Source organism: Ochotona princeps, chromosome X (assembly GCF_030435755.1).
Source record: "Ochotona princeps isolate mOchPri1 chromosome X, mOchPri1.hap1, whole genome shotgun sequence".
Lineage (NCBI taxonomy): Eukaryota > Metazoa > Chordata > Mammalia > Lagomorpha > Ochotonidae > Ochotona > Ochotona princeps.
The window spans coordinates 92,684,668-92,695,826 of NC_080865.1; positions in this window are offsets into that span (position 1 = coordinate 92,684,668).

An 11,159-nucleotide genomic window follows, 5' to 3' on the forward strand; every position below is an offset into this window, starting at 1 on the left:
TAATAGGAAGCTTTTTGTGCTAAAATCAGTGAGCCACAGATCAATCACTATAGAGGATATTTAACTTTCTCTAAGGCCTTCTCTGAGGTACGGCACCCTGTCCTCAACTGCATCCAGCCGTTTCCGAAGTAGCTGAGATGGAAAGTCAGATGCATCTGACTACTGGAAAGCCCGTAGAGTGAACGTGGCTTGTGATAGGCTGATCGCAGGCCCACGAGAAGGACACAGCAGCCTCTTCCAGTGGCAATGAAATGAACTCTAACAGTGACAAAACAAAAGGAATTGAATTACAAAGCGCAGCTGGCAGCTCTCTAAATAAAGAAAACTGCACTGATGGACGCAAACTTACGTCCGGGATTCTTAGAGGCTCACTCATTGTAGCTTTGGATTCTGAGGTGTTTCTGGTTTTTTTTTTTTGTAGTTTAAGGTTGTCACATTTCATAAAATACATATTTTCCTCCTGGAATATTTTCCTTTAAGTACTTTCATTGAAAGCTAACCAGGTTTTGAGAAAAAGAAGTGTCATGAAGCCCCATTGCCACTAAGAATGTGTTCATCATGCTTGATGATTTTTAGGTTGTCTTCTTTTTCTTTCCTTGCCTCCCTTGTCAGTTTCTCAAAGTTATAATAAAGGAATCATATTCTACACACTCGCAATGGAAATGATTTTTGGGGAAAGAAATTCAGGATCTCTGTATTAAAATACTTTTACTGACAAGCCAAAATGCTTTCTTTAATACTTACAAATTTATTCAAGATTATACAAGACAACATCTACCAAACAATGAAATAGTAGACAAACAAGCAGCTTGTGGAGTTCATAAATGTAGTTTATGTCAACAGAGAGCCCAGAGGGTGTTTCTGGGTTTGAGGTTAGCAACCTTTAAAATGCATTATATCCTCTTATGTGGTTTTAATGAGTTCAAAAATATATTTGCATGGAGCATAAGGACTCCGACTTCCCAATACCACATGAGTTATCATAAATCTTTTCCTTTGGGTTAAGGCATGTTTAAAAATATACTGCAGAGAGCCAAGGGACTCCAGTTTGCGTGTTGGTCCAGGAGTTGAGGGAAGAAGAGTGTGGCAGAAGATACTGAGATGGAGTTTGGGATGCTTGGTGTTTCTTGGGGATCAACACCTGTGATGGCAAGGGGAGAAAATAGGATTAGGTATATAGAAAAGCCAAATGGCCACACACATACCTCACAAAGCCTATGCAACTATGTACTATGGCTACTCAGAGCACCCCAGTTGGTTGGAAATGTTTGTGCCTTTTTTTTAAATTAAAGATTTATTTTATTTTTCATTGAAAGGCAGGAGCTGGGCCAATCCAAAGCCAGGAGCCAGGAGCCAGGAGCCAGGAGCCAGGAGCTTCTTTCACGTCTCCCATGTGGGTGCAGGGGTCTAAGGACTTGAGCCAGGCTCCTGTACCCAGAAGAAAGCAACTCTGTTGCTTTCCCAGGTCATAAGCAGGGAGTTGGAAAGTGGAACAGCTTGAACACAAACCAACACCCATACAGGATCCCGGTGCATGCAAGGTGAGGATTTAGCCACTGAGCCATCACACTGGGCCAATTGTGGTCTTATACTTCTGCCTCACTCAGTCACCAGGTGCAGGCTGCTGGTGGGAGGCTACAACTTGGGGATCAAGTTTTCTGCAGAGAACTAAAGGAGTTGACAGCTTGAGGAGACTGGATGCCAACATCACATCCCACCATTGACATCAAGTCCTTCTCTGGTAGACCTTGGTAGTACATCTTTGTGTCTACCACAGCTCATCCTGTATTTCCTTCAGGTCTCATTCTCAGAGGGAGAACTTAAACAGTGACATTATTAGTGGGAGTATCGACAGCTCCCACTGCTGCAGGTGGACTTGGAGCTGCAATAGATCCTCACTCAGCACCTGTTCCTCCACTGTATCTTCTAGGTCACACTTGTCTAATCTACTGCCCTCTAGTGGCCTTGATGACTTCTTGGCCACCTGGTCCTTATATCCTTCACAGGCTGGGTTGCTGTATGTGTCCACTTAAAGTCACAATTGAGTAAAGGACACTCAGATTTGCCAAGTGGCATAGAATTCCAGCCATACTTCTCCTTGTCCTCATTGTGGAATAGCAGTCTACCTCCTCATGATCATTAGGATGAATCATCCCCGCATAGTCAGTGCCACTTCTTTTGGCTTTCTGGCCCTGGGGACACAAGGAGCCCAAAATACCCAGACAACATCCACCGCCTACGGGACTTTTGCTGATCTTCTAGAGAAGATGTGTCCCTTTTGGAGAGCAAATGCTTCAACCCTGTAGCTTGTAGGAAAGAAAATATATTTCCTCATCCATTTCTAGATTCTTAGTTGAGGCTCCCATAACAGGCCAAATTAACAAAAGAAAAGCACACACATTGAAGCCTAAGTTGCAGCTTCACAAGGTAAGGTGCCTGCTACATAAGGGCACTGGTTTGAGTGAGCCCTAGCTGTTCCAGCTCCCATCAAGCTGTGGAGGATGGCCCACATACTTGAGCCTGTGCATGCATTTGGGAGGCCTGGATGAAGCTGCTGCCTTTGGGTTGGCCCAGCTCCAGCTGTTGCAGCCATGTGGGTGTGGAACTAGTAATTGGAGGATCTCTCTCTCTCTCTCTCTCTCTCTCTCTCTCTCTCGCGCTCTCTGCCTATAGTTCAAATAAACAAATCTTAAGAAAAATGCACAACTGTATTTAATGAGTTTAATGTGACACAGGTGACACAGGATCTGTCCTATACAAAGACCTGAAGCAACAGAGAAATGGCATTTATTGAAACTTGTTTTTGATTTAAAAAAAAAATGGATAACCAAAACGTTCTGATCTGATGGAAATAAATTAGGCTGCATATAGCAGCGCTGTGTGTTCAGATTCTTCTCTGCATCCCCATGCAGTCAGTGATAAGGGCATTCCTTTCCTCTGAGTATGCAGAGGGTGACTCTCAAATAGCAGTTTGATGACTTGTGGAAGATGTGAGGTAAATGTGAGAGTGACCTTTCTGCTGAGGTCATGGGGCGTCATGTCCTGGAGCTTATCAACAATGATACAGACAACACGCCAACATTCCTGAACTCATCAGGATTCAATCCGAGAAGTGGAACTATTAACAGATCCTAGTTATGTCTTTGTCATCTCCATCTATGTGTGTACCTACCTACCTACCAACCAATTGATTGATTTATAAATACAGATAGACAAAAGAGCTCTGACTCAATTGTGGGAGTCAGTTGAACAGCCTTTGCAACCTTGACATTTAATGCTGGAGCCTGAAGTCTGTAAGGAGGTCAGGAGGCGACAATATATGTAAAGAGAAGGACAAGGATAGATTAGAACTCAGAAACGTGAGCCAGAGGCCAGGAGGATAAACTGCAATTGATTAGTCTCTGGTTATCTGCAGCTTGGGTGATGTGAGTATCCTGTAGGAGAAGGTGGCACTCTTTGTCCATAGCTTCATACACATATGGCTCATCTGCAGAAAGCTGAGAAGCTTGTGGAATGCTGGGGAAAGGTGTAGCAGCAGCTGCAGGCTTTTTTTTTTTATTAATTATTTTGCATTATGTGACAGTTTCATAGGCTCTGGGAATCCTCCCACCCCTTCCCCTCCCCTCCCCCCTGGTGGATTCCTCCACCTTGATGCAGTATTACAGTTCAAATTCAGACCAGCTGCAGGCTTTTTGTTGTCCCTCACCCGACAGACAGCGAGGTGAGCCAGCAGATAAGAAACAATGGGGCTGAGTTGCAATTGTTCCTGGTGCTCCTACACAGATTTTCCAATGCACAATCAATATGCCTCCTACTCCACTAAGGCCTACCAAGTCACAAAAATCTCTCACAGCCCACTCTGATAGGAAACATGCAGACAATGGAAAATGTAGTTCAGCCTAGACAAGTTGCTATAGTACTACTGTAGTCCCTCAGTGTGCTACTTGGAGTGATGGTCATTGTAGTCAATTCTGATTCCACCATTTGATTCCTAAACTGCATAATCCCTCTCAGTTGAAAACATAGTGCTGTAAAAAGAAAAAAGTCTTTAATTCAGTGTATATTCTACATCTTGCACGATGGCACACAGTATGCTAGTTCTTAAGCTGAGGTCTCAGATGGGCCTAGGCTGCATGGTATGGGATATAATATGTTTGGTGAGTCTCATGGTCCTGGGCCTACTCCAGCACCTTGCTGTGAAGTTGTTCTCCTGATCTGACACAGTGTGACCTGGAATCCCATGCTGGTGGATCTCATACTCCCTATACTGAGACTTTGCAGGAAAGTGTTCTACTTGAAATGTATGTCTATCCATATGAGAAGAAACCACTGCTCCTTCTGAGATTGGAGGACCACAGTGTTGTGAACTTACCACTAAGCATTTCCTAGGAATGGTGCCATACAAGGGACTCAAGAGTGGTCTCTATAGTTGGTGGCTTGGTGCAGTGGTAGTAGCAAGATTGGTCTTGGTAAGTGAGAGTCCCTACTGTTGCATCCATACATAGCCTCCATCTCTGCCACTGTGTGACACTCCATGTGTCCATTGCACCAGCGCTGGGGAGACCAATGCCAGCCCACAGAGGCAGTTGGATGTCAGCAGCTGAGGTCATTTTGTTTACTTGGTTCAATGCCTCTTCTGATCTAGATGCTCTCTGGTGGTTGTTAATATGCGATGCAAAGATATTCAAGCCAGTGCCCATTGTCACATGTCCATCTACATTTCTCTACCTCAGATCTCCTGGTCCCCAAATTTCCATTCATCATCCTTCCAAATCCCCAGTAGCTGACTAGCCCAGTTATCAATGCCTACAAATTACTAAGTATTGTAACCTTGGACCAGTTCTGCTTCCAGGTAAGGTAAGTGATAGTGTGTCACCTCAGAATTGATGTTGTGGTACAGTGGGTTAAGCCACCACCTACAGTGCTCACACCTCCTAGGGGCAATGATTCAAGTCCCAGATGTTCCAATTCTAATCCAGCTCCCTGATAATATGCGTGGTAAAACAGTACAAGATGACCCAAGTGCTTGGGCCCCTGGACACCCATGTAGGAGATCTGGATGAATCTCTTGGCTCTTGGTTCCAATCTAGCCCAGCCCCAGTCATTGAGGCCATTTTGGGAAAGAGGGTGAACCAGCTGATGAAAGAATTCTCTTGCTCTCTCTTTCTCTCACTACATAACTCTGCCTTTAAAATAAACAAATAAAGCTTCAAAGTAAAGTGCTTTACCACAAGCTATGTCCATTGGGGGATTTTCACTTGACACTTTCTTTCCAGGTCCCCTCTCCAAAGTGAGGCTCTATTGCAGCCACTGTCCATTTTGGTTTAAGCCTGCATTATTTACTGACCTAATCCAAATATCAGCTGAGCTTACACTTGGGCTTCTCCGCTTAGAACTTTCGTTTCACAGGCCAAAGACACAAGGAGTTGATGAGCCTTAGAAACTTTGGGAGTGACCAGTGCTCCTTGAACCCAGTGGCCTTCCCATGAACGGTATCTTGCCTGAAGCCCCATCAATTGGGTACTATGTGTTTGCTCTCCCACAGGTCATCATAGCACTTTGGCTCTCCAATATCTGTGCCAACTCACACTCTAGGTCAATAGTCCTCCAAATTTTGAAGTATTTTATATTTCCACTGCAGTTACCCACATAAATGGCCAGTGGTCTCTTTGTAGAAGAAAAGAAGGGGAATAATTGTAGGGCCCCCTCTCTTTGGAGCCCAGCTACTTCATCTATCAGTGAGTTTGCCATTTGAAAAGTGAATTTATTCTAGAAGCTGTACAAGGGATCATGACTTATTATTGCAGTGACTGCCCTTGCCCCATCCATTCTTCTGCTATTTCAAGCTGAGTAATATCCCTTTCAGCTGCCCATAAATTTTGACCCTTAGAGATGGTATGTTTTACTAACCGACTCCATAACTCTCTTGGGTCAGGCTCCCTTGACCGCCATGCAAACTGTGTCTAATTATAAAAATTACATTCTCCTGGCAGCTGATGATTAAGCACCACCACCTGGTCTCTGTTGTTTTGGGTCTCATCTTCAACGCTACCAGCAAAGTCTGGAATGGCTTTTTCTACTGTCAGTCTTGGCCTGCACAGTAGGCCCCCACAGAAATTCTGGGTTTTGCAAGGGACCCTCTCAGCAGTACATTCATGAAGGCCTTGCCTGATAGTGTGTCCTATGGATCCTCCTAAGGAGCATTGTTCTTGTGGGTCTTTTTATTTTTGGAAAGTTAGATTTACAGAGAGAAGGAGAAAAATCTCCCATCTGCTGGTTCATTTCTCAAGTGGTTGCAACAGCCAGAGCTAAGCTGATCCGAAGCCAGGAGCCAGAAGCTTCTTCTGGGTCTCCCATGTGCATGCAGTATCCCAAGGCTCTGGGCCAACCTCTATTGCTTTCCCAGGCCACAAGCATGGAGCTGGAAAGAAAGCAGAGCATCTGGGATATGAACCGGTGCTCATATGGGATCCTGGCAAGTGCAAGGTGAGGACTTTAGCTGCTAGGCTACTGCGCCGGATCCTTCTTGTGTGTCTTGAAGCTGTATACAGTAGTATTAGTTCCAGCATGGACATTTACTTGGCCTTTTACCCTTCTCCTCTACTATTTGCCATCATAATCATGACATTTCAACTTTCCCCAATACAAGCTATCATATTTTCCTTTGTTTGGGGAGCCATCATATTAGAAAATTCATGTCAATTTCTGGAGTCCTTGATACAATGTGAAATCATATATTTCAGAAAGAAACCTAAATCAATAAGCTCTTCCACGTGTATGCTCCTCAGCCCTTCCTCTACCTCAGAAAGCAGTGTCAGGTGGAGTCCTTTTTCTTTTGTGGGTCTGTGCCATCTACTTCTTACAGCTCCCTCGAAGTGTAATCCCTTTCCTTGATTGCTAACCTCAGCACAGTCCCACCCACTTTCCTTACTCGTAATTGCAAAACCAGCATTCTGAAAGGGAGGTGGGAGTAGTTTCCTGAGAGGGAGAACCTGTTACTGTGTGGGAAGAGATCTCTGCATAGTCTTCCATTGTGCAGGCAGTCAAAAATCCCCTTACCAGGTATGCTCGGGAGGGGTCTACAGACTCAGGATTGATTCAGGGGAGTGAGTACGCAGAGTCAAAATCTTCATAAGCACTGGTGGAAATGGCCACATCCATGAGGGAAGGTGCTAGATTTTTCCAAGCCATTGCCTTGTCCTGTTTGGGAAGTAAACCTTAGTTGAATATAGCGATTCCAGGCCCTGATGCAATGGCTCAGTGGCTAAATCCTCACCTTGTATGGGATTCCATATGGCTGATGGTTTGTGTCCCAGCTGCTCCACTTCCCATGCAGCTCCTTGCCTGGGACTTGGGAAAGCAGTAAAGGATGGTCCAAAGCCTTGGGACTCTGCACCCATGTGGAAGCTCCTGGCTCTTGGCTCTTGGCTCCTGGCTTTGGATCGGCTCAACTCTGGCCGTTGCGGCCATTCTAGGAAGATGTGTCTCTCCTTTCTATGTAAATCTGATCTACGTTTCCAATAAAAATAAATAAATCATTTTTAGAAAAAGAAATATAGCTATTCTGGCTATTAGATCCTGGATTTGGCTTTCAGAGTTCTCTGTTCTCATATAGGAGATAAGCAGTGGGGCAGTCTTAGCTCTTGCTAAGGCCTTGATACCCTTATCAGTTGGCTATCTGTAATCATCTGGTTTTGTTAGCTATGTAGTTAATACTATTTTCTGTACTTCACATGCCTTATATAGGGGAGTCTCTTACTATGAAAACAACTATGCATGGATTTAAAACATTACACCAAAATAATGATCTTTTAATTCCATTTTCTGTGAAGTTTTACAAGTACCATTATGCATCAAAACCACTATTAAATTTCCAATATATCTCAGATGATAAGTTTTTTTTTTAAGATTTCTTTATTTTTGGGCGCAGCACAGTGGCCTAGTGGCTAAAGTCCTTGCCTTGCATCTGCCAGGATCCTATATGGATGGTGGTTCTAATCCCGGCTGCTCCACTCTGCTTCACTTCCCATCCAGCTCCCTGCTTGTGGCCTGGGAAAGCAGTAGAGGTTGGCCCAGAGCATTGGGACCCTGCACCTGCATGGGAGACCCAGAAAGAGGTTCCTGTCTCCTGGCTTCGGATCGGCGCAGCACTGCCCTTTGCAGTCACTTGGGGAGTATATCATCGGACGGAAGATCTTTCTGTCTCTCCTCCTCTCTGTACATCTGCCTTTCCAATAAAATAAATAAATCTTTAAAGAAATAGAAAAAGAATATGTATTTTCCTTCCTCATTGGGAGCTGTTGTTTGTTCTGGTAACAGTTTCTGATAACTGCCCTGACAACTCTCAGGTTGTCAGCTGCCCCTGCACTGGAGAACAGATGTTACAGCTGTTCTCAAGGCTTGCGTTTGACACTCGTGATTCCCATTCCACAGGGTATTGGTGTCAGAAGCAGGGAGCTTTTATCAGGTAATATACATTTACCTCCCCACTTACCCTAACTTTTTGAAAAGATTTATTTTGTGTATTTGAAAGGCAGTGAGAGGAAAAGTGGGGGAGAGACAGACAGATCCTCCACCTGCTGGCTTACTCTCCAGATGGCCACAATAGCGAGGGCAGGCCCAGGCTGAAGCCAGGAACCAGGAACTTCTTCTGGGTCTCCCACATGGATGCACACCCCAAGCACTTGAGCCATCCTCCACTGCTTTCCCAGGTAATTTGCAGGGAGCTGAATTAAAATTGAAGCAGCTGGGACTCAAAAGTTTGCCCATATTGTGATGCCAGTGTTGCAATCGGCAGCTTAACCCATCATGCCACAATCCTAGCCTTCTCCGCTTTTATCTACGCTGTAGCATTTACTTATGCATTTATTAAATTTTGTTTAAGCTTTAAATTTTTTTTTTTATTTTTAACTGGAAAAGCAGATCTTGTTCACAGAGAGGAGAGACAGAAAGATCTTCCAGTCGCTGGTTCACTCTGCAAATGGTCACAATGGCCGGAGCTGAGCTGATCCTAAGCCAGGAGCCAGGGTTTCCCACGTCAGGGTTTGATTGCCAGATCAGATCCAGCTCCTTGAGCTAGTTTCTGGATAATGAGGATCCTGGGAAGCAGCAGTTGATGACTCAAATAATTCAGTTCCCATCATCAACATGGTGGACCAAGGTTGAGTTTCCAGCTCCTGGCTTTGATTTGGCCCAACCCTGGCTGATGTAAACATTTGGGTCATGAACCAGCCAATGGGAGATTATCTTTCTCTCATCCTCACCATCTCTCAAATGAACAACACCAACCACCTGATTCAAGTTGCTAATAAAATTAGTGCTATCTTACTGTGATTGAGACATCTGTAAAGATGGAATCATATATAAAAATCTAGAAAGATTCTGCTCTCTGATTTCTTTGCCCATATCTCTAAGTTCGGAAGCAATACAAGGCATACTACGTATGTAAGAACAAAGACTGTGTACATACTTGCGGGGAGGGGCACCCTTAGCTTTAAATAAGTAGATTGTGAATTAGTCCATAGCTATAGCTTTTAAAGTAGAATAACATGTTTGAGTTTAATTTGACAAATTTAAATGGCTGTGTTGTTAGCATTTACTGGTCTCTTGCATCAGGAATGGATATTAACAGTCTATCTTTGCTTGTCTTGGAGACATCTCAGGTTAAGGATTGCTTCCCACATGCCTTCCATCTTTCTCAGGTGATAACACTGCAATTTGATTCCATGACCTCCATTTCCCAGCTCCCAGTGGCTGGTATTCCTTATTAGCTGGTGACCTTCATTTATCCATGGGCTTAGGTGGTTGGAGATCCCACTGACTGACATGTAAAGTCACAACTCTATTCTTCATAGCTCAAAATGTCTCCCCAGGCCTGGGAAGGGCTGAAACTGCTGGTGGTGTTGTTCAGGTGCTTGATCAACCATATCTGTGTGTCCTTCAGAAACCCAGTGGTTAAGAGAACAGGAGTTTCAGTCTAGCTGTGCTTACAGGCTCACCATTGCATCTGCTTGTCTCTTGGAAAGTCCCAGGTGTCGGATCTCTCAAAGAGAGAGATGATCATATACCACCTGCTATCCTGTCCAAATTGCTTCTTTTCTTTTTGATTAGGTTTACTTTACTGAGATACAATTCTCCCGTTTAATGTGTCCAACCCAATGCTTTTCAGTGTATTCGCAGGCTTGTGTAACGATTGTTGTTATCTAATATTAGAACATTTTTGTCACTCCAACAAGGAAGCCTGTGCTCAGTTAAGCAGTTGTTCTCAATATCCCCCACCGCAATCTCTCTCTATGGCCTTTCCTAAAGTGTACTCGTGTATAAATGGAGTCATATGATAGGTGAACTTTTGTGTCTGGCTCCTTTCACTGATCAATTCATTTTCAATGTCCATCCATGTTGTACCATGTGCCACATTCAGTCTTTGATATTACTGAATAATATCTCTACTTTATCAATATACTGCTTTTTGCTTATATAGTCTTCTATTGATAGATATTTAAGTAGTTCTACTTTTTGGTTGTTATGAATAGTGTTGTTTTAAACATTTGCATACAAGCTTTTCTTAAGACATGTGCTGTAGTTTCCCTAGGAATATAATTGCTGTATTGTACCGTAGCTTTAAAAGAATTATTTCATTTTATTTCAGAGAGAGAGAGAAATGGGGATCTTTTGGTTCACTTCCCAAATGATCACAATACTTGAGGTTGGGCCAGGCTAAAGCCAGGAGCCAGGGACTCCATCCAGGGTGGCAGGATAGTTTATATTGTTGTTGGCAAGAAGCAAGTGTATGGGCCATCATCCGCTGCTTTCCTAGGTGCATTTGCAAGGAGCTGAATGGGAAATGGAATGGTTGGGATTTCCATAGGGAGCTTAATCTTCTGTTACAGTGCCTACTCTTCTATGTTGAAAATTTTTTTAAATCCATATTTTTATTTGTGATTGCACATACTTTTGCTTTCCTTACATTTGTTTCAGGCTTGTCTTGTGTCTATTTTTTTATTGTTATTATTTTTATGATATAGGTTTTTACATAGTCCAACTGTCAGATGAGCTTTTTTTTCCTGATAAGTTGAATACCATTTTTTTTAAAAGATTTATTTTCATCACAAATTCACATATATAGAGAGAGGAGGAGAGACAAGCAGGAAGATCTTCCC